Source organism: Budorcas taxicolor, chromosome X (genome assembly GCF_023091745.1).
Source record: "Budorcas taxicolor isolate Tak-1 chromosome X, Takin1.1, whole genome shotgun sequence".
Taxonomy (NCBI): Eukaryota; Metazoa; Chordata; class Mammalia; order Artiodactyla; family Bovidae; genus Budorcas; species Budorcas taxicolor.
The window spans coordinates 84110392-84135534 of NC_068935.1; the positions used below are offsets into that span (position 1 = coordinate 84110392).

The following is a 25143-nucleotide window of genomic DNA, read 5'->3' on the forward strand; positions in this document are numbered from 1 at the left end:
TAGTGAACATTGGGGTACATATGTCTTTTTCAGTTATGGTTTCCTCAGGATATATGCTGAGTAAATTTGTTGGGTCATATGGTAGTTTTATTGATAGTTTTTAAGGAATCTCCATACTGTTCTCCATAGTGGCTGTATCAATTTACATTTCCACCAATGGTGTAAGAGCATTCCCTTTTCTCCACACCCTCTCCAGCATTTATTGTTTGTAGACTTTTTGATGATTGCCATTCTAACTGGTGTGAGATGATACCTCATTGTAGTTTTGATTTGCATTTCTCTAATAATGAGAGATATTGAGCATCTTTTTGTGTGTTTATTAGCAATCTGTATGTCTTCTTTGGAGAAATGTTTATTTAAGTCTTCTGCCCACTTTTTTATTTTTTTGTTTTCATCTGGTATTGAGCTGTATGAGTTGCTTGTATATTTTGGACACTAATTATTTGTCAGTTTTGACATTTGCTATTAATTTCTCCCATTCTGAGGGTCATCTTTTCATCTTGCTCATAGTCTCCTTTGTTGTATAAAAGCTTTTAAGTTTAATAAGGTCCCATTTGTTTAGTTTTGTTTTTATTTCCATTATTCTAGGAGGTGGGTCATAGAAGATCTTGCTGTCAGAGAGTGTTCTGCCTATGTTTTCCTCCAAGAGTTTTATAGTCTCTGGTCTTACATTGAGGTCTTTAATTGATAGTGAGTTTACTCTTGTGTATGGTGTTAAGGTGTGTTCTAATTTCATTCCTTTATACGTAGTTGACCAGTTTTTCCAAAACCTTTTGCTAAAGAGACTGTCTTTTCTCCATTGTATATTTTTGTCTCCTTTGTCAAAGATAAAGTGCCCATAATTATGAGGACTTATCTCCTGGCTTTCTATCTTGTTCCATTGGTCTATATTTCTGTTTTTGTGCCAGTTCCATACTGTTTTAATGACTGTAGTTTCATAGTTAGTTTGAAGTCAGTAAGGTTGCTTCCTACAGTTCCATTCTTCTTTCGCAAGATTGCTTTGGCTGTTTGTGGTTTTTTGTGTTCCCATACAAATTATGAAATTATTTGTTCTAGTGCTATGAAAAATACTATTGGTAATTTGATAGGGATTGCATTGAAGAAATGCATTGGAGAAGGAAATGGCAACCCACTCCAGTGTTCTTGCCTGGAGAATCCCAGGGATGGGGGAGCCAGGTGGGCTCCCATCTATGGGGTCGCACAGAGTCAGACACGACTGAAGTGACTTAGCAGCAGCAGCAGCATTGAATCTATAGATTGCTTTGGGTAGTATAGTCATTTTCACTGTATTTATTCTTCCAATCCAAGAACGTGGTATATCTCTCCATCCCTTTGTTTCATCTTTGATTACTTCCATCAGTGTCTTATAGTTTTATTCATACAAGTATTCTGTCTCTTTAGGTAAATTTATCCCTATGTATTTTATTCTTCTTGATGCAGTCGTGTATGGGATTGTTTCCTTAATTTCTCTTTCTACTTTCTACCTTTTGATTGTTAGCATAAAAGAATGCAAGGGATTTCTGTGTATTAATTTTATGTTCTGCATCTTTATATATTAATTGATGAATTCGCTCTAGTAATTTTCTGGTGGCATTGTTATAGTTTTCTATTTGGAGAATAATGTCATCTGCAAACATTGAAAGTTTTAATTCTCTTTTCCAATCTTTATTCCTTTTATTTCTTTCTCTTGCTTGGTTGCTGCGGCTATGACTTTCAAAGCTATGTTGAACAATAGTGGTGAGACTGGGTACCTTTGTCTTGTTCCTGTATTTAGAGGAAATGCTTTCAGTTTTTCACCACTCAGGACAATGTTTGCTGTTGGCTTGTCATATATAGCTTTTATTGTGTTGAAATATATTCTTTCTATCCCTACTTTCTGGAGAATGCAATAGCACCTCACTCCAGTACTTTTGCCTGGAAAATCCCATGGATGGAGGAGCCTGGTAGGCTGCAGTCCTTGGGGTTGTGAAGAGTCAAATACAACTGAGCAACTTCACTTTCACTTTTCACTTTCATGCATTGGAAAAGGAAATGGCAACCCACTCCAGTGTTCTTGCCTGGAGAATCCCAGGGACAGGGGAGCCTGGTGGGCTGCCGTCTATGGGGTTGCACAGAGTTGAACACGACTGAAGCAACTTAGCAGCAGCATCCCTACTTTCTGGAGAGATTTTGTCATAAATGGGTGTTGTATTTTGTCAATGGCTACCTCAGCATCTGCTAAGATGATCATGTAGTTTTTATCTTTCAATTTGTTAATATGTGATTGGTTTGTATATAATAAACAATCTTTGTATGCCTGGGGTAAAGCCCACTTGATCATGATGTATGATCTTTTAAAAAATTTTTATTTATTTATTTTAATTGGAGGCTAATTGCTTTACAATATTGTAGTGGTTTTTGCCATACATGGACATGAATCAGCCATGGGTGTACATGTGTTCCTCATCCTGAACCCCCGTCCCACCTCCCTCCCCATCCCATCCCTCAGGGTCATCCCAGTGCATCAGCTCTGAGAACCCTGTCTCATGCATCAAACCTGGAGTGGTGAATCATTTCACATATGGTGATATATATGTTTCAATGCTATTCTCTCAAATCATCCCACCCTCACCTTCTCCCACAGAGTCCAAAAGTCTGTTCTTTACATATGTGTCTCTTTTACTGTCTTGCATATAGGGTCATTGTTACCATTGTTCTGAACTCCATATATATGCATTAATATACTGTATTGGTGTTTTTCCTTCTGACTTACTTCACTCTGTATAATAGGCTCCAGTTACATCCACCTCATTAGAACTGATTCAAATGCATTCTTTTTAATAGCTCAGTAATATTCCATTGTGTATATGTACCACAGCTTTCTTTTCCGTTTGTCTGCCAATGGACATCTAGGTTGGTTCAAAGTCCTAGCTATTGTAAACAGTGCTGCGATGAACACTGGGGTACATGTGTCTCCTTCAATTCTGGTTTCCTCTGACAGTATGCCCAGCAGTGGGATTGTTGGATTGTGTGGCAGTTCTATTTCCAGGTTTTAAGGAATATCCACACTGTTCTCCACAGTAGCTGTACCAGCTTGCATTCCCACCAACAGTGTAAGAGTTTTCTCCACACTGACTCCAGCATTTATTGTTTGTTGACTTTTTGATAGCAGCCATTCTAACTAGCATGAGATGGTACCTCACTGTGCTTTTGATTTGCATTTCTCTGATAATGAGTGATGTTGAGCATCTTTTAATGTGCTGGTTACCCATCTGTATATCATCTTTGGAGAAATATCTGTTTAGTTCTCCAGACTATTTTTCGATTGGTCGTTTATTGTTCTGCAATTGAGCTGCAGGAGCTCCTTGTATATTTTTGTGATTAATTCTTTGTCAATTGCTTAATTTCCTATTATTTTCCCCCATTCTGAAGTTTGTCTTTTCACCTTGCTTATAGTTTCCTTCATTGTGCAAAAGCTTTTAAGCTTAATTAAGTCCCATTTGTTTATTTTTGCTTTAATTTTCATTACTCTGGGCGGTGGGTCATAGAGGATCCTGCTATGATTTATGTCAGAGAGTGATTTGCCTATGTTTTCCTCTAGGAGTTTTATAGTTTCTGGTCTTAAACTTAGATCTTTAATCTATTTTGCATGTATTTTTGTTACAAAGTGTTCTAGTTTCATTCTTTTACAAGTGGTTGACCAGTTTTCCCAGCACCACTTGTTAAAGAGATTGTCTTTTCTCCATTTTATATTCTTGCCCCCTTTGTCAAAGATAAGCTGTCCATAAGTGTGTGGATTTATCTCTGAGCCTTTCTATTTTGTTCCATTGATTTATAATTCTGTCTTTGTGCCAGTACCATACTGTCTTGATGACTGTTGCTTTATAGTATAGTCTGAAGTCAGGCAGGTTGACTCCTCCAGTTCCATTCTTCTTTATCAAGATTGCTTTAGCTATTCGAGGTTTTATGTATTTCCATACAAATTGTGAAATTATTTGTTCTAGTTCTCTGAAAAATACCATTGGTAGCTTGATAGGGATTGCATTGAATCTATAGATTGCTTTGGGTAGTATGCTCATTTTCAATATATTGATTCTTCTGATCCATGAACATGGTATATTTCTCCATCTAGTTGTGTCATCTTTTATTTCTTTCATCAGTGTTTTATAGTTTTCTACATATAGGCCTTTTGTTTCTTTAGGTAGATTGAATCCTAAGTATTTTATTCTTTTCATTGCAATGGTGAATGAAATTGTTTCCTTAATTTCTCTTTCTGTTTTCTCATTGTTAGTGTATAAGAATGCAAGGGATTTCTGTGTGTTAATTTTATATCCTGAAACTTTACTATATTTGTTGACTATCTCTAGTTATTTTCTGGTGGAGTCTTTAGAGTTTTCTATGTAGAGCACCATGTCATCTGCAAACAGTGAGAGTTTTATTTCTTCTTTTCCAATCTAGATTCCTTTTATTTCTTTTTCTTCTCTGACTGCTGTGGCGAAAACTTCCAAAACTGTTGAATAGTAGTTGTGAGAGTGGGCATCCTTGTCTTGTTCCTGACTTTAGGGGAAATGCTTTCAATTTTTCACCATTGAGGATAATGTTTGCTGTGGGTTTGTCACATAGGGCTTTTATTATGTTGAGGTATGTCCTTCTATGCCTGCTTTCTGGAGGATTTTTATCATAAATGGATGTTGAATTTTGTCAAAGGCCTTCTCTGCATCTATTGAGATAATCATTTGGCTTTTATTTTTCTATTTATTAATGTGGTGAATTACATTGATTGATTTGTGGATATTGAAGAATCCTTGCATCCCTGGGATAGAGCCCACTTGGTCATAATGTATGATCTTTTTAATATGTTGTTGGATTCTGTTTGCTAGAATTTTGTTAAGGATTTTTGCATCTATGTTCATCAGTGATATTGGCCTGTAGTTTTCTTTTTCTTTTTTTTTTTTTTTTTTTTTTTTGTAGCACCTTTTTCTGTTTTGGTATTAGGATGATGGTGGCCTCATAGAATGAGTTTAGAAGTTTACCTTCCTCTGTGTTAGCTCTTCTCTATATTTTTGGTAGAAATCAGCTGTGAAGTTATCTGGTCCTGGGCTTTTGTTTGCTGGAAGATTTCTGATTACAGTTTCGATTTCCATGCTTGTAATGGGTCTGTTAAGATTTTCTATTTCTTCCTGGTTCAGTTTTGGAAAGTTATACTTTTCTAAGAATTCATCCATTTCTTCCAGGTTGTCCATTCTATTGGCATATAGTTGCTGATAGTAGTCTCTTATGATCCTTTGTATTTCTGTGTTATATGTTGTGATTTCTCCATTTTCAACTCCAATTTTCTTGATTTGATTCTTCTCCCTTTTTTTCTCGATGAGTTTGGCTAATGTTTTTTTCTATTTTATTTATCTTCTCAAAGAACCAGGTTTTAGCTTTGTTGTTTTTTGCTATGGTCTCCTTTGTTTCTTTTGCATTTATTTCTCCCCTTATTTTTATGATTTCTTTCCTTTTACTAACCCTGGGGTGCTTCATTTCTTTCTTTTGTCATTGCTTTAGGTGTAAAGTTGGATTGTTTATTTGATTTTTCTCTTGTTTTTTGAGGTAAGCTTGTATTGCTATGTAACTTCCCCTTAGCACTGCTTTTACTGAATCGCATAGGTTTGGGTTTGTCATGTTTTCATTTTCATTCATTTCTATACATATTTTAGATTTCTTCTGTGATTTGTTGGTTATTCAGAAGTGTGTTGTGTAGCCTCCATATGTTTGTATTACAATAGTTTTGTTTTTTGTTTTTTGTTTTTTTTCCTGTAGTTGACATCAAATCTTACTGCATTAGGATCATAAAAGATGCTTGGAATGATTTCATTTTTTTGAATTTACCAAGGCTAGATTTATGGACCAGGATGTGATCTGTCCTGGAGAAGGTTCCATGTGCATTTGAGAAAAATATGAAATTCATTGTTTTGTAGTGAAATGTCCTATAGATATCAATTAGGTCTAACTACTCCATTGTATTATTTAAAGTTTGTGTTTCCTTGTTAATTTTCTGTTTAGTTGATCTGTACATAGGTGTGAGTAGGTTATTAAAATCTCCCACTATTATTGTGTTACTGTTAATTCCCACTTCCATACTTGTTAACATTTGCCTTATATATTGCAGTGCTCCTATGTTGGGTGCATATATATTTATAATTGTTATATCTTTTTCTTGGATTGATCCTTTGATCATGATGTAGTTTACTTCCTTGTCTCTTTTCATGACCTTTATTTCAGTCTATTTTATCTTATATGAGTGTTGCTACTCCTGCTTTCTTTTGGTCTCCACTTGCATGAAATATCTTTTTCTAGCCCTTTACTTTCAGTCTGTATGTGTCCCTAGGTTGGAGGTGAGTCTCTTGTAGACAACATATATAGGGGTCTTGTTTTTGTATCTATTCAGCCAATGGGGCATTCAGCCCATTTTCATTTAAGGTAATTATTGATAAGTATGATCCCTTTGCCATTTACTTTGTTATTTTGGGTTCGAGTTTACACACCTTTTCTGTGTTTCCTGTCTAGAGAAGATCCTTTAGCATTTGTTGAAGAGCTGGTTTCGTGGTGCTGCATTCTCTCAGCTTTTGCTTGTCTGTAAAGCTTTTGATTTCTCCTTCATGTTTGAATGAGATCCTTGCTGGGTGTAGTAATCTGGGTTGTATATTTTCTCTTTCATCACTTAAAGTATTTCCTGCCACTCCCTTCTGGCCTGAAGAGTTTCTATTGAAAGATCAGCTGTTATCCTTATGGGAATCCCATTGTGAGTTATTTGTTGTTATTCCCTTGCTGCTTTTAATATTTGTTCTTTATGTTTGGTCTTTGTTAATTTGATTAATATGTGTCTTGGGGTGTTTCACCTTGGGTTTATCTTGTCTGGGACTCTCTGAGTTTATTGGACTTGGGTGGCTATTTCATTCCCCATTTTAGGGAATTTTTCAACTATTATCTCCTCAAGTATTTTCTCATGGCCTTTCTTTTTGTCTTCTTCTTCTGGGACTCCTATGATTCAAATATTGGGGCGCTTAACATTGTCCCAGAGGTCTCTGAGTTTGTCCTCATTTCTTTTAGTTATTTTTTTCTTTTTTCCTCTCTGCTTCATCTATTTCCACCATTGTATCTTCCACCTCACGTATCCTATCTTCTGCCTCAGTTATTCTACTGTTGGTTCCCTCCAGAGTGCTTTTCATTTCAGTTATTGCATTATTCAGTATTGATTAATTTTTTAAAATTTCTTCTAGGTCCTTCTTAAACATTCTTGCATCTTGTCAATCCTTGTCTCCAGATGGTTTATCTGTAACTCCATTTTGTTTTCAAGATTTTGGATCACTTTTACTATCATTATTTTGAATTATTTTTCAGGTAGACTCCATATCTCCTCCTCTTTTGTTTGGTATGGTGGGCTTTTATCATGTTCCTTTACCTGCTGAATATTTCTGTGCCTTTTCATCTTGTTTACGTTGCTGTGTTTGGAGTGGCCTGCCTTTCTGTATGCTGGAAATTTGTGGTTCCTCTTTATTGTGGAGATTCCTCCTTGTGGGTGGGGTTGGACGAGTGGCTTGTCAAGGTTTCCTAGTTAGGGAAGCTTGCATTGGTGTTCTGGTAGGTGGAGCTGAGTCTCTTCTCTCTGGAGTGCAATGAAGTATCCAGTAGTGAGTTTTGAGGTGTCTATGGCTTTGGTGTGACTTTTGGCCACCTGTATTTTAATGCTCAGGGTTGGAGAATTATGTTGGAGAATTAGCTTGGTATGCCTTGCTCTGAAACTTGTTGGCTCTTGGGTGGAGCTTGGTTTCAGTGTAGGTATGGAGGCTTTTGGATGAGCTCTTGTCAATTAATGTTCCCTGGAGTCAGGAGTTCTCTAGTGTTCTCAAGTTTTGGGTTTATGCCTCCTGCCTCTGGCTTTCAGTCTTATTTTTACAGTAGCCTCAAGACTTCTCCATCCATACAGCACCAATGATAAACCATCTAGGTTAATGGTGAAGATTCTCCACAGTGAGGGACACCAGAGAGGTTCACAGCATTACATGGAGAAAAGGGAAGAGGGAGATAGAGGTGACCAGGGGGAGAAGAGGGGGGATCAAAAGGGGAGAGAACAATCTAGCCAGTAATCAATTCCCTATTTACTCTCCACAGTCTGGAACACTCAAAGACTTTCATGGAGTTACACAGAGAAGAGAAGAGGGAGGAAGGATTATAGAAGTGACTGGGAGGAGAAGAGGGGGAGTCAAAAGGAGAGAAACAGATCTAGCCAATGATCAGTTCCCTGAGTGTTCTCTACAACCCAGAATATCCAAAGAGATTCCCAGAGTTGGGTAGAGAAGAGAAGGGGGACGGAGGAGATAGAGGTGACCAGGGGGAGAAAAAGGAGAGTCAAAAGGGGGAGAGAGCAATCAAGCCAGTAATCACACTCTTAAGTTAAAAATGGGTACTGAAGATTAGATTCTTAAAGGTACAGAATTGATAACAAATACCAAAAAGCAAAGATTAAAAATCTAGAGTAGAGGTTAGACTCTCAAAAATACAATATTAAAAAAAAACAAAATCACAAAATTTTATATATATATATATATATATATATTTATATATGAAATTTGCTTTAAAAATAGGGTCTTTTTCACAAGGTAATGGACAGGGAGGCCTGGAATGTTGTGATTCATGGAGTTGCAAAGATTGGGCCATAACTGAGCAACTGAACTGAACTGAACTGAGTAGGTTATAAAAATGAAAATTGAAGGAGTGATAAAGAACTTAAAATTTGAAAAATTGAAAAATTATAATAGTAAAATATATCTAGGAATTTCTCTGGAGCTATTGTGGGCAGTGTGGGGTCAGTTCAGTTTCAGATAGTTACTTGTTCCAGCTTATACTTCTTCTCAATGTCTATAGACCCCTTCCAATGTAGTCAGTGCTAACTACAGGGTTTTAATCTATTGTACCTGTCACTTCCAAATAAGTTCCCTCTTCTTACTTTATTTTGGCTTTCTCTGTTTGCAAGTCTCATCAGTGTCTAATTTCCACCCTGACACAAGGGGGCGAAGGTGGTATCTTATTTAGGCTCACTTGTTCAGTTGTGCTGTGGGGAGAGAGGAACACTGAAAACAAATATCACTTGTGTGTGTGGGGAGTGCTTGCAGTGTCTTGGCCACACTGGGTTTGCCCCCACTCATGGCACATGTGCTTTCCTGGTCTACACTGCTCAGGCTCCAGGTTGCTCTGCAGGGTAACTGTCTAAAGTGGGCCCTAGATTGCATGCACTTCCCAGATCTAAGCCACTCAGGTTCAGGTTTTCCAGTACTCCAAATGGCAACCCACTCCAGTGTTCTTGTCTGGAGAATCCCAGGGATGGGGGAGCCTGGTGGGCTGCCGTCTATGGGGTCGCACAGAATCGGACACGACTGAAGCGACTTAGCAGCAGCAGCAGCAGCAAAAAGGCACAGACGTGGTTGGGCCTGCATTTTATACCCTTCACAGGTGCAAGCAGCTCAGGTGACCAGATTCTTGGCGACTGAACTCTCCCAGGTGGATTGTGCATCTTATCATCTCCCCAGTCCCAGCCGCTCAATTTCCTGGGGGCACAGTGAGAGCGCCATCTCAGATGCGCCATATGTCTCCTCTTGGAGCTGATTTCTGACTGCAACCCTCTGGGGGATGTCAACCATCCAGGATCCCAGGAAGACCAGGCTAGCAACTGAGAGCCTGCTCCCAGTTTGTTGGAGGATGGCATCTCTGGGGCCAAGATTGCCCCTCACCTTTTGGCTCTGGCTGTCGCCTGCTGGCCTCTCTGCCTCTGGCTAGCTCTCCTCTGCTATTCACTGAGTCCTTTGTTCTGTGAGCGGGCGAGCAGTGCCTTAGGTTAGATCTTTTCGTGGGAAAGTTTTCTCTCTCTTTCCTCTTTTTTTTTTTTTTCTCTCTCTCTCTCTCTCTGGGTCTCCCAAGGTTTGGGTTGCTATCTCATGTTAGCTCCCTTAGATTGCCCTCAGGGCATTCTGGCCTGGTTCTTACCCTAAGCAACACAGCCCACACCTCCCCGTTCAGCCCTCACTTGCTGGTGGTGGACGTGAGCGTCTGGGCTACTTCTCCCCTGGGAGTTGCAGTTAGGCACATAATCTATGGGTTTTATTTATTTATTTTTCCTCCTGGTTATGTTGCCTTCTGAGATTCCCTCCCCAGAGACCCACTGGTGAGAAGGTTTCCTGGTGTTTGGAAACTTCTCTTCCTTCACAACACCCTCCCTGGGATGGGTCTCCATCACTAACTCTTTTGTCTCTCTTCTTATCTTTTATATTTTGTCCTACCTCCTTTCAGAGAGAATGGGCTGCCTTTCTGGGTGCCTGGTGTCCTCCAGCATTCAGAAGTTGTTTTGTGGAATTTGCTCAGCATTCAAATGATCTTTCAATGAATTTGTCGGGGAGAAAGTGGTCTCCCCATCCTAATCCTCCACCTTCTGAGGACCACCCCCTGTATGATCTTTTTAATGTGTTGTTGGATTCTTTTTGCTAGAATATTTAAATATTTTTGCATCTATGTTCATCAGTAACATCCGCCTGTAATTTTCTGTCTCTCTTTTATTTTCTTTCTTTTTGTGTGTGTGTGTGTGTGGCATCTTTGTCTGATTTTGGTATTATGGTGATGGTGGCCTTGTTTGGAAATGTTCTTTCCTCTTCAATTTTCTGGAAGAGTTTGAGCAAAATAGGTGTTAGGTCTTCTCTAAACTTTTGGTAAAATGCACCTGTGAAGCCATCTGGCCCTGGGCTTTTTTTATTTTTAGATAAAATATTATAGGTTTATTTAAACTTAATTCTCATCTTGAATATGCAAAATATGAATTCTACAAAATGTTAATTTTTTTCTTTACAGTTTACAAATATACAAAATGGAAGGTTGCTTAAATTTATCTTACATATTTATTAAGGCAGACTATATTTAAAAATTTGTTCTGCTTAAGGTATACTTGGGAATAAACCACTGTACATATTATTGCACATATGAAACCACAATGCATAACAGACTGTCTGTATAAAAAGATTTAAAGTAAACCAAGTGTATTTTTCTGACTTAGGCCATAAACATAGCTAAGAAGGCAAAAGTAAATTTTCCTTGTCAAAGTATGTAGCAGTTTATGAACTCTGGCTTCACTTGGTATGTTTAGAACCAAGACTTACCAAGCACCATCATTTAGGCTATTAAAAACATTTTCTGTACTTGAATTTTGTCCTCTTCTAAGGTCATAATAATGGCTTTTAGAATGCAAGGAGAACACAAGATGATGTTTTTTCTTATATTCAGTTCAGTTCAGTTCAGTCGCTCAGTCGTGTCCGACTCTTTGCAACCCCATGAATCACAGCACGCCAGGCCTCCCTGTCCATCACCAACTTGAACCAATTCAGTGGATTCTGGTCTTCCCTCCCCTCAACTCTCAGATCTAATTTATACCCTGATATCCACAACTTCCAGTCACCTCTTTGGCATTCATAAGTCCAGGAATATGTATGCAAGTTGGATTTAGAATTGGAATGATAGAAGATCCAGCCACAGACCCCATCTGTTTTTTAATGTTTTGTTTTTTGTTTGTTTTGCTTGTTTGTTTGTCTTTTGGTTTCCTACTGTCTCCTGATTATCCACTCACAAGTTGACTGGTTGGGAACTTGACCACGATTATAGTGCTTTCCAGCTGGGTTCCTCTCCTCACCAGGAAGACAATATGAAAGGTTAAAAACACTGAATTCTCTTCTGGCAGTGCAGGTCACATCCACTGTTTGGGGATTTAAAAGTGCCTCTTCATGTGTAAAGTGAGGTAGTCTGACCTTGAGAATGCCCCGCCCCATACTGGCACTGGAAGGGGTCATGCCAGGTGTGTTTGCAGTAGTGCCTGGTCAGTTCATCTGAGTAAACAAACTTCCACCCACAGCCATCCCAGTTACAGTGGTAAGGTACATTACCTGTGTGGGTGTGGAGGTGTGCCTTGAGATGAAAACTCTTCATGTAGGTTTTGCTGTAGCCTCTGTAATCACAAGTGTGAGTGGCCATAGTTTTCTGGGGCCACAACCTTCTCCCCTTCTTTGGCTTGGACTCTTCCAGCATGCAGGAACTGGGTGGTATGAGTCCTTGGTAATGGAGCAGTGGGACTTGTGGATGCATCTTGTCAGGCAGAAAGGAAGGGTGGTTGGGCCGAGGGTGGGGATGGAAGCCTGGGGTGTGAGTGGGGAAGGGAGCCACAGAATAGGATGACAGTCTCTGCTGCTCAGCAGCTCCTGGGCACCCAGTGTCAGAGTAGTCCTGCTGGGGAGCTGCCACCCCAGGGGAAAGTCATGTACATGAGACTGGTGGCCATTGCTGAGAGGGGGTCCAAGCTTGAACTTAGGGCAACTGCACAGTGGCCCACTGCCATAGGGCGCCACCACCACCACCAGGTGGCTGCCATCCGGGCTGCTTTTGCTAACACTGATGACCAATGGGCTGCCTTACTCACTGCCAGGAACACTCAGTGATGCCTTCAACACAAACTTGCCCATCAATCTGCCAACCTGGGGACTACAGCTGTTGTGGCGGAATGTACACTGGGTCCAATTTGGGCTGTGGGAGCTCACTGCCAGAGAGGCTCATGTCGCTGATGTTTGCCAGGCTGAAGGGAGTGTTGGAGGGGGTGCAGACTCACCACCATAGAGGAGGCTGCCACTGGAGCTGCCTGGCGCCATACCTGTCCTAATTCGATAGCTGAAGCTGCAGGTGGAGGGAGAACTGGCAGAACTGCTACTCATTGGGAAGGACAAGGATGATGCTGATGAGGACACCGTGGTGGCCACTGACTCCTGATGGGACAGCGAGTTGGAAAGGATAAAGTCCAGGTCCTGGAAATCACCGAACTATTCCATCTCCCTCCAGGGTAGGAGAGCCACATTGCTGCTGCCACAAGCCCCACTGATTCTGCCACTCTCCAGACTGGTGGCCACAGTCACTGCCGCCAGGTAGTAGGGGAGGCCAAGAAGCACCAGGGGAAGTCAGTTCACGTAGGAGAGCTCCTGCCATCAGTGGCTATTTGGGGCACCTGCTGGACGCAGTGGCTTCTCATTTCCCGCTGGGCTGGACTTGAATGTAGAGAAGGATGGGAACAGCGTGTCACTGAAAGCCATGTCAGACTCACCAAGTCGCTGCCTCATTAATGTGGGGTCCCCAAAAGCCTTGGAAGTCTGAAGCAGGGTGGTACCTGAACCCCAAAGTGAACAAAGAGGAAAAGAAGACTTAGAAATGAAGCCAAAACCAAAAACCCCCAATTGCCTAAGATCCTTCTTCTTTGGATTAAATATAAAAGCATTTTTATTTTTTTTAATTTTATTTATTTTACTTTATTTTACTTTACAATACTGTATTGGTTTTGCCATACATCAACATGAACCCACCACAGGTGTACATGAGTTCCCTTTGGGTGAACGTCGACTTTCTAGGAATCAGCAAACTAAAATGGACTGGAATGGGTGAATTTAACTCAGATGACCATTACATCTACTACTGTGGGCAGGAATCCCTCAGAAGAAATGGAGTAGCCATCATGGTCAACAAAACAGTCTGAAATGCAGTACTTGGATGCAATCTCAAAAACGACAGAATGATCTCTGTTCATCTCCAAGGCAAACCATTCAATACCATAGTTAGCCAAGTCTATGCCCCAACCAGTAATGCTGAAGAAGCTGATGTTGAACGGTTTTATGAAGACCTACAAGACCTTGTAGAACTAACACCCAAAAAAGATGTCCTTTTCATTCTAGGGGACTGGAATGCAAAAGTAGAAAGTCAAGAAACACCTGGAGTCACAGGCAAATTTGGCCTTGGAATGTGGAATGAAGCAGGGCAAAGACTAATAGAGTTTTGGCAAGAAAATGCACTGGTCATAGCAAACACCCTCTTCCAACAACACAAGAGAAGACTCCACCCATGGACATCACTGGATGGTCATAACCAAAATCAGATTGATTATATTCTTTGCAGTCAAAGATGGAGAAGCTCTATACAGTCAACAAAACAAGAACAGGAGCTGACTGTGGCTCAGATCATGAACTCCTTATTACCAAATTCAGACTTAAACTGAAGAAAGTAGGGAAAACTGCTAGACCATTCAGGTATGACCTAAATCAAATCCCTTATGATTATACAGTGGAAGTGAGAAATAGGTTTAAGGGCCCAGATCTGATAAATAGAGTGCCTGATGAACTATGGAATGAGGTTTGTGACATTGTACAGCAGACAGAGATCAAGACCATCCCCATGGAAAAGAAATGCAAAAATGCAACATGGCTGTCTGGGGAGGCCTTACAAATAGCTGTGAAAAGAAGAGAGGCAAAAAGCAAAGGAGAAAAGGAAAGATATAAGCATCTGAATGCAGAGTTCCAAAAAATAGCAAGAAGAGATAAGAAAGCCTTCTTCAGCAATCAATGCAAAGAAATAGAGGAAAAGAACAGAATGGGAAAGACTAGAGATCTCTTCAAGAAAATTATAGATACCAAGGGAACACTTCATGTAAAGATGGGCTCGATAAAGTACAGAAATGGTATGGACCTAACAGAAGCAGAAGATAGTAAGAAGAGGTGGCAAGAATACATGGAAGAACTGTACAAAAAAGATGTTCACGACCCAGATAATCATGACGATGTGATGACTAATCTAGAGCCAGGCATCTTGGAAAGTGAAGTCAAGTGGGCCTTAGAAAGCATCACTACCAACAAAGCTAGTGGAGGGGATGGAATTCCAGTTGAGCTGTTTCAAATCCTGAAAGATGTTGTGAAAGTGCTGCACTCAATATGCCAGCAAATTTGGAAAACTCAGCAGTGGCCACAGGACTGAAAAAGGTCAGTTTTCATTCCAATCCCAAAGAAAGGCAATACCAAAGAATGCTCAAACTACTGTGCAATTGCACTCATCTCACATGCTGGTAAAGTAATGCTCAAAATTCTCCAAGCCAGGCTTCAGCAATATGTGAACTGTGAATAACTCCCTGATGTTCAAGCTGGTTTTAGAAAAGGCAGAGGAACCAGAGATCAAAATGCCAACATCCGCTGGATCATGGAAAAGGCAAGACAGTTCCAGAAAAACATCTATTTTTGTTTTATTGACTATGTCAAAGCCTTTGACTGTGTGAATCACAATAAACTGTGGAAAATTCTGAAAGAGATGGGAATACCAGACCACCTAACCTGCTTCTTGAGAAATCTGTATGCAGGTCAGGAAGCAACAGTTAGAACTGGACATGGAACAACAGACTGGTTCCAAATAGGAAAAGGAGTACGTCAAGGCTGTATATTGTCACCCTGCTTATTTAACTTATATGCAGAGTACATCATGAGAAACACTGGACTGGAAGAAACACAAGCTGGAATCAAGATTGCCAGGAGAAATACCAATAACCTCAGATATGCAGATGACACCACCCTTATGGCAGAAAAGGAAGAGGAGCTAAAAAGCCTCTTGATGAAAGTGAAAGAGGGGAGCAAAAAAGTTGGCTTAAAGCTCAACATTCAGAAAACAAAGGTCATGGCATCTGGTCCCATCACTTCATGGGAAATAGATGGGGAAACAGTGTCAGACTTTATTTTTGGGGGCTCCAAAATCACTGCAGATGGTGACTACAGCCATGAAATTAAAAGACGCTTATTCCTTGGAAGAAAAGTTGTGACCAACCTAGATAGTATATTCAAAAGCAGAGACATTACTTTGCCGACTAAGGTCCGTCTAGTCAAGGCTATGGCTTTTGCTGTGGTCATGTATGGATGTGAGAGTTGGACTGTGAAGAAGGCTGAGCACTGAAGAATTGATGCTTTTGAACTGTGGTGTTGGAGAAGACTCTTGAGAGTCCCTTGGACTGCAAGGAGATCCAACCAGTCCATTCTAAAGGAGATCAGCCCTGGGATTTCTTTGGAAAGAATGATGCTAAAGCTGAAGCTCCAGTACTTTGGCCACCTCATGAGAAGAGGTGACTCGTTGGAAAAGACTCTGATGCTAGGAGGGATTGGGGGCAGGAGGAGAAGGGGACGACAGAGGATGAGATGGCTGGATGGCATCATGGACTCGATGGACGTGAGTCTGAGTGAACTCCGGGAGATGGTGATGAACAGGGAGGCCTGGCGTGCTGCGATTCTTGGTGTCGCAAAGAGTCGGACACGACTGAGCGACTGAACTGAACTGAACATGTGTACAGAAGTTCTTAGAAAAGTTGTAAACTCGTAAACATAAACACGCAGCAAGGCAAGTGAGTAGGTCTGGTAGGCAAGCTGTGCTGTCTTCAACTCAGCAGCATCCCCTGCTGCTTTTGCCGTCATCTGGGCCATCACCATGGGCACTGGGGCTGTGACAGGCAGGCTGCGATGCCAGGTGAGACTGGCCGTGGCAGCATGGATCCATGGATGGGGTGGTGATGGTGGGCGTGGGTTATGGGGGGATGCACTAGGCACCTGCTACCATGGATGCTGGCCGATGGCAAGTGGCTGGGTGGAGTGATTGAGGGGCAGGGAGGGTCACCTGGCAGCTCCTGCCTCTGGGGGTCACAGCCTCTGTGATCTGCACACTTGTAGCTGCAGTCCCTCTCTCAGGGAACTACCAGGCTTTTTTGTTGTTGTTGGAAGATTTTTTATTACAGTTTTGATTTCCATGTTTGTGATTGGTCTGTTCATATTTTCAGTTTCTTCCTGGTTCAGTTTTGGAAGGTTATACTTGTCTAAGAATTTGTCCATTCTTCCATGTTATTCATTTTATTGCCATATAGTTGTTCTCTTATGATCCTTTATATTTTAGTGTTGTCCATTGTAACTTCTTTTCCATTTCTAATTTTACTGAGTCTTTTTGCTCTTGTTCTTGATAAGTCTGACTTATGGTTTGTCAATTTTGTTCATATTCTCAATGAACCAGCTTTTAGTTTTATTGATTTTTTCTATAGTCTCCTTCACTTCTTATTCATTTATTTCTACTCTGATTTTGGATTCTGGAACCCAAGAAAATAACCTGTCACTGTTTCCACTGTTTCCCCATCTATTTCCCATGAAGTGATGGGACAAGATGCCATGATCTTCATTTTCTTAATGTTGAGTTTTAAGCCAACTTTTTCCACTCTCCTTTTTCACTTTCATCAAGAGGCTTTTTGGTTCCTCTTCACTTTCTTCCATAAGGATGATGTCATCTATATATCTGAGGTTATTGATATTTTTCCAGCAACCTTGATTCCTGCTTGTGATTCACCCAGCTTGGTATTTCACATGATTCTGTTACCATTTAATTTTTGTTTTGGGGTTTTTTTTGGTCAGTCTTTTCTGTGTTTTCTGTCTAGAGAAGTTCCTTTAGCATTTGGTGAGGAGCTGGTTTGGTAGTGCTGCTTTGCTTGTCTCTAAAGCTTTTATGTCACCTTCAAATCTGAATGAGATTCTTGCTGGATAGAGTAATCTTGGATGTAGGTTTGTCCCTCTCATCTCTTTAAGTATGTCCTGTCATTTTCTTCTGTCCTGCAGGGTTTCTGTTGAAAGATCATCTGTTAGCTTTATGGCGATCCCCTCGTATGTTATTTTTGCTTTTCCCTTGCTGCTTTTAATATTTGTTCTTTGTGTTGAACTTTGTTAGTTCGATTAATATGTGTTTTGGCATATTTCTCCTTGATTTTGTCCTGTAGGGAACTCTCTGGGCTTTCTGCACTTGGGTGTCTATTTCTTTTCCCATTTTAGGGAATTTTTTACTATAATCCCCTTAAATATTTTATCATGCCCTTTCCTTTTGTCTCTTCTGAGATACCTATGATTCAAATGTTGGGGCTCTTAAAGTTGTCCCAGAGGTCTCTGAAGTTGTCCTCATTTCTTTTCATTCTTTTTTCTTTATTATTCTCTGCTTCAGTTATTTCCACCATTCAATCTTCCAGCTCACTTACCCATTCTTCTTCAGTTACTCCACTGTTGGTTCCCTCTAGTATATTTTTAATCTCAGTATTGCATTGTTCATGGTTGATTGTTTATTCTTTAATTCTTCTATGTCCTTTTTAAACATTTCTTCCATTTTCTTTATCCATGTGTTCAGTCTACTTATCCATGCCTCCATTTTGTTTTGAGGGTTTTGGATCATCTTTACTATGATTATTTGGAATTCTCTTTCATGCAGATTCCCTATTTCCTCCTCATGTGCTTGTTCTGGTAGGTTTATACCTTGTTCTTTCACCTGCTGCATATTTTTCTGTCGTCATTTTGTTTGGTTTACTTTGCTTGGGGTCCCATTTCTGCAGACTGGAAGGTTGTAGTTCTTAATTGTGGAGTCTGCCTCCAGTGTGTGGAGTTGGAACAGTGCCTTGTGAAGGTTTGCTGGTTGAGGGACTTTTGCCTGTGGATGGAGCTGGATCTCGTCTCTCTGAAAGGCAGAGCCATATCCAGTATTAAGTTTTGGGATGTCTATTGATTTGGTATGGCTTTGTGCAGCCTGTCTGCTAATGTGCAATGCTGTGTTTCTGTTTTTTTTTTTTTAATAGATTTATTTTTAAATTGAAGAATAATTGCTTTACAGAATTTTGTTGTTAATGCCAAAAATCAGCATGAGTCAACCATAGGTATACATATGTCTCCTCCCTCTTGAAACTCCCATCTCCCTCCTCATCCCACCCTTTTATGTTGTTACAGGGCCCCTGTTTGAATTCCCTGAGTCATAGAGCAAATACCCATTGGCTATCTCCTTTATATATGGTAATGTACATTTCCAAGTTACTCTCTTCATTCAGCTCACCGTCTCCTTCCTCTTCCCCCTGCTGTGTCCATAAATTTGTTCTCTATGTCTGTTTCTCCATTGAAAGTGAAAGTGAAGTCGCTCAGTCGTGTCCGACTCTTTGCGACCCCATAGACTGTAGCCTACCAGGCTCCTCCCTCCATAGGATTCTCCAGGCAAGAGTACTGGAGTGGGTTGTCATTTCCTTCCCCAGGGGATCTTCCTGACCCAAGAATTGAACCTGGGTCTCCCGCATTCCAGGCAGATGCTTTAACCTCTGAGCCTCCATTGCTGCCCTACAAATAAATTCATCAGTACCATCTTTCTAGATTCCATATATATGCATTAGAATATGATATTTATCTTTCTCTTTCTGACTTACTTCACTCTGTATAGGCTTCCCTGATGGCTCAGCTGATAAAGAATCTGGTTGCAATGCAGGAGACCTGGGTTTGATCCCTGGTTTAGGAAGATCCCCAGGAGAAGGAAACAGCTACCCAGGCCTGTTTTCTGGCCTGGAAAATTCCATGGACAGAGAAGACTGGCAGACTAATCCATGGGATCACAAAGAATAGGATACACTGAGCAACTTTCACTTTCAACTTTTCACGCTGCATAAAATGCTCTAGATTCATTCACCTCATTAGAACTGACTCAAATGCATTCCTTTTTGTGGCTGAGCAATATTCCTTATATATATGTGCCACAGCTTCTTTATCCATTCATCTGTCAATGAATATCTATGTTGCTTCCATGTTCTAGCTATTGTAAATAGTGCTGCAATGATTATTGGACTACAGGTGTCCTTTTCATTTTTGGTTTCCTCAGGGTATATGCCTAGTAGTGGGATAGCTGAATCATATGGTGATTTTATTCCTGGTTTTTTAAGGAATCTTCATACTGTCTTCCATAGTGATTGTACAAATTTACATTCCCATCAACAGTGCAAGAGTGCACCCTTTTCTCCACATCCTTTCCAGCATTTACTGTTTGTAGACTTTTTGATGATGGCCATTCTGACTGGATATAAGAGAGCAAGGGAACATTTAATGCAAAAACGAACACAATAAAGGACAGAAATGGTATGGTCCTAACAGAAGCAGAAGATATTAAGAAGAGGTTGCAAGAATACACAGAAGAACTATACAGAAAATATCTCCATGACTCAGATAACCACGATGGTGTGATCACTCACCAGGATCCAAACATCCTGGAATGTGAAGTCAAGTGGGCCTTAGGAAGTATCACTATGAACAAAGCTAGTGGAAGTGATGGAATTCCAGTTGAGCTATTTCAAATCCTAAAAGTGATGTTGTGAATGTGCTTCAATCAGTATGCCAGCAAATTTGGAAAACTCAGCAGTGGCCACAGGACTGGAAAAGTCAGTTCATTCCAATCCCAAAGAAAGGCAATGCCAAAGAATGTTCAAACTACTGCAAAATTGCACTCATCTCATATACTAGCAAAGTAATGCTCAAAATTCTCTAAGCCAGGCTTCAACAGTATGTAAACCACGAAATTCCAGATGTTCAAGCTGGAGTTAGAAAAGGCAGAGAAACCAGAAATCAAATTTCCAAAATCCATTGGATCATTGGAAAAGCAAGAGAGTTCAAGAAAACATTTATTTCTGCTTTATTGACTAAGCCAAAGCTTTGACTGTGTAGATCACAACAAAATGTGAAAAATTCTTGAAGACATGGTAATACCAAACCACCTTACCTACCTCCTGAGAAATCTGTATACAGGTCAAGAAGCAACAGTTAGAACCAGACATGAAACAGCAGACTGGTTCCAAATCGGGAAAGGGGTATGTCAGGGCTGTATATTGTCACCCTGCTTATTTAACTTATATGCAGAGTACATCATGCGAAATGCTGGACTGGATGAAGTATGAGCTGGAATCAAGATTGCCAGGAGAAATATCAATAACCTCAGATATGCAGATGATACCATCCTTATGGCAGAAAGTGAAGAGGAACTAAAGAGACTCTTGATGAAAAGTGAAAGAGGAGAGTGAAAAACCTGGCTGAAAACTCAACATTCAAAAATCTAAGATCATGGCATCTGGTGCCATCACTTCATGGCAAATAGATGGGAAAACAGTGGAAACCATGACAGACTTTATTTTGGGGGGTTCGAAAATCGCTACAGATAGTGACTGTAGCCATGAAATTTAAAGATGCTTGCTCCTTGGAAGAAAAGCTATGACCAACCTAGACAGCATATTAAAAAGCAGAGACATTACTTTGCCAACAAAGGTCCATCTAGTCAAAGCTATGCTTTTTCCAGTAGTCATGTATAGATGTGAGAGTTGGACCATAAAGAAAAGTGAGCACTGAAGAACTGATGCTTTTGAACTGTGGTATTGAAGACTTCTGAGAGTCCCTTGGACTGCAAGGAGATCAAACCAATCAATCCTAAAGGAAATCAGTCCTGAATAATTGGAAGGACTGATGCTGAAGTTGAAGCTCCAATATTTTGGCCACCTGCTGCAGATAACTGACTCATTGGAAAAGACCCTGATGCTGGGAAAGATTGAAGACAAGAGCAGAAGGGGACAACAGAGGATGAGTTGGTTGCATGGCATCACTGATTTGATGGACATGTGTTTGATCAAGCTGCAGGAGTTGGTAATGGACAGGCAAGCCTGGCATGCTACAGTCCATGGGATCACAGAATCAATTCAGTTATGCTAAACTGAACTGATTCTGACTCATGTGAGGAGATATCTCATTGTAGTTTTGATTTGCATTTCTCTAATAATGAGCAATGTTGAGTATTGTTCCATCTGATTGTTAGCCATCTGTATGTCTTCTTTGGAGAAATGTCTGTTTAAGTCTTCTGCCCAGTTTTTGATTGGGTTGTTTGTTTTTCAGGTATTGACTTCTATGGGTTGCTTATATATTTTGGAAGTCAATCCTTTGTCAGTTGTTTCATTTGCTATTATTTTCTCCCATTCAGAGCATTGCTTTTTTACCTTGTTTATAGTTTCCTTTGCTGTGAAAAAGCTTTTAAGTTAATTAGGTCCCACTTGTTTATTTTTGTTTTTATTTCCATTACTCTAGGTGGGTCATAGAGCATCTTGCTTTGATTTATATCATTGAATATTCTGCCTATATTTTCCTCTAAGAGTTTTATGGTTTCTGGTCTTACATTTAGGTCTTTAATCCATTTTGAATTTATCTTTGTGAATGGTGTTAGGAAGTGTTCTAATTTCATTCTTTTTACATGTAGTTGTCCATTTTTCCCAACACCACTTTTTAAAGAGGCTGTCTTTGGCCCATTGATGGGTCTTGACTCTTGTCAAAAATAAGGTACCCATAGGTGCATGGGTTTATCTCTGAGCTATCTTGTTCCAAATTTTATATTTCTGTTTTTGTGCCAGTACTATACTGTCTTGATGACTATATCTTTGTAGTATAGTCTCAAGTCAAGAAAGATGATTTCTCCAGCTCCATTCTTCTTAAGACTGCGTTGGCTATTCAGGGTCATTTTTGTTTCCATATGAATTGTGAAATTTTTTGTTCTAGCTCTGTGAAAAATGCCATTGGTAATTTGCTAGAGATTTCATTGAATCTGTGGACTGCATTTGGTTGTATAGTCGTTTTCATGGTATTGATTCTTCCAACCCAGGAACATGGAATATCTCTCCATCTGTTTATGTTGTCTTTGATTTCTTTCATCAGTGTCTTATAATTTTCTGTATGCAGTTTTTTTGTCTCCTTAGTTAGGTTTTTCTTATTCTCTTTGTTGCAATAGTGAATAGGATTGATTGTTTAATTTCTATTTCTGATTTTTCATTGTTACTATATAGGAATGCAAATGATATATGTGTATTAATTTTGTACCCTTTGACTTTGCTAAATTCACTGATTAACTCTAGTAATTTTCTGATAGTATCTTTAGCATTTTCTAAGTATAGTATCATGTTATCTGCAAACAGTGAGTTTTGCATGTTCTTGTCCAATCTGCGTTCCTTTATTTCTTTTTCTTCTTTGATCACCATAGCTAGGACTTCCAAAGCTATGTTGAATAATAGTGGTGAGAGTGGACACACTTGTCTTGTTCCTAATCTTAGGGCAAATGCTTTCAGTTTTTCACTATTGAGAATAATATTTGCTGTGGGCTTAATATATATGTCTTTACTGTGTTGAGGCAGGTTCCTTCTATGCCCATTTTTGAAGAGTTTTTATGATAAATGGGTGCTAAATTTTGTCATAGGGTTTTCTGAATCTACTGAGATTATCATATGGTTTTTACCTTTCAATTTGTTAATATGGAGTATCATATTGATTTGCATATATTGAAAAATCCTTGCATCCCTGGGATAAACCAGACTTGATCCTGGTGTATGAGCTTTTACTGTGTTGCTGAATTCTGTTTCCTAGAATTTTGTTCAGGATTTTTCCATCTATGTTCATCTATAATATTGGCCTGTAATATTCTTTTCGGTTGTCTTTGCCTGGTTTTGGTATCAGGGTGATGGTGGCCTCATAGAAAAAGTTTAGAAATGTTCCTCCCTCTGCAGTTTTGTGAAAGACGTATAAAAGGATAGACATTAGCTCTTTTCTAAATATTTTATAGAATTCACCTGTGAAGCCATCTGACCTTGGGCTTTTGTTTTGGGGGAGTTTTTTTTTTTTTTTTAACATAGTTTTGGTCTCAGTGCTTGTAATTGGGGTTGTCCATAATTTTTTCTTCCTGGATCAGTCTTGGAAGATTGAAATTTTCTAAGACTCTGTCCATTTCTTCCACATTGTTCATTTTATTGGCATTTAGTTGCTCATAATAGGCTCTTATAATTCTTTGTATTTCTGCATTGTCTGTTGTAACTTCTCCTTTTTCATTTCTAATTTTGCTGATTTGATTCTTCTCTCATTTTTTCTTGGTGAGTCTGGCTAAAGGTTTGCCAATTTTGTTTATCTTCTCAAAGAACCAGCTTTTAGCTTTTATTAATCTTTACTAGTTTCTTTCATTCTTTATCATTTATTTCGTGTTCTGAATTTTATGATTTCTTTCCTTCTGCTAACTTTGAGAATTTTTGTTCTTTTTCCATTTGTTTTAGGTGTAAAGTTAGGTTTTCTATTCAATGTTTTTCTTGTTTCTTGAGGTAGGATTGCATTGCTATAAACTTCCTTCTTAGAAATGCTTTTGCTGAATTGAATAGGTTGACTTGTTGGGTTTTCACTGTCATTTGTGTCTAGGAATTTTTTTATTTCCCTTTTTGTCGCCTTCAGTAATCTGTTCATTATTTAGAAATGTATTGTTTAATATACATATGTTTGTATTTTTTACAGGTTTGTCTTGTAATTGAGATCTACTCTCATAGCATTGTTGTCAGAAATGATAATTAATATGATATCAGTTTTATTGATTAAAAAATTTACTGAAGTTTGATTTATGACCCAAGATGTGGTCTACTCTGGAGAATGTTTCCTGTGCACATGTGAAGAAATTGTATTCTTCTGCATTTGGATGGAATGTCCTGAAGATAGCAATGATATTTCTGGTCTAATGTGCTCTTTAAGGCTTTTGCTTCCTTATAAGAGTTCTGTTTTGATGATCAGTTCACTGGTGTAAGCAAGATGTTAAAGTCTTCTACTATTAATGTGTTAATGTCAATTTTTCCTTTTATATCTGTTAGCATTTTCTTATGTATTGAGGTGCTTTTATGTTGGGTGCATTCAGTTCAGTTCAGTCGCTCAGTAATGTCCGACTCTTTGCGACCCCATGAATCGCAGCACGCCAGACCTCCCTGTCCATCACCAACACCCAGAGTTCACTCAGATTCACGTCCATCGAGTCAGTGATGCCATCCAGCCATCTCATCTTCTGTCGTCCCCTTCTCCTCCTGCCCCCATCCCTCCCAGCATCAGAGTCTTTTCCAATGAGTCAACTCTTCGCATGAGGTGGCCAAAGTACTGGAGTTTCAGCTTTAGCATCATTCCTTCCAAAGAAAACCCAGGACTGATCTCCTTTAGAATGGACTGGTTGGATCTCCTTGCAGTCCAAGGGACTCTCAAGAGTCTTCTCCAACACCACAGTTCAAAAGCATCAATTCTTCGGCACTCAGCTTTCTTCACAGTCCAACTCTTACATCCATACATGACTACTGGAAAAACCATAGCCTTGACTAGACCTTTGTTGGCAAAGTAATGTCTCTCCTTTTTAATATGCTATCTAGGTTGGTCATAAAATTTGCATAGTATATATTTTCCTATCCTCTCAGTTTCAGTCTATATGTGTCTTTAGGTCTGAAGTGGGTTTTTGTAAACAGCATATATATGGGTCTAGTTTTGGAACTGTTCAGCCAATCTGTGCCTTTTGGTTGGAGTGTTTAATGCATTTACATTTAAAGTAATTATTGATGTATATATTCCTATTGCCATTTTCTCAATAGTTTTGGGTTTGTTTTTGTAGATCTTC

At 39.6% G+C, this 25143-nt stretch overlaps 1 pseudogene; it reads right to left on the reverse strand.

Moving 5' to 3' along the window:
• Window positions 1–11767: 11767 nt before the first annotated feature.
• On the reverse strand, window positions 11768–13160 carry LOC128070352 (Krueppel-like factor 4; annotated as a pseudogene).
• Between the last annotated feature and the right edge of the window lie 11983 nt (window positions 13161–25143).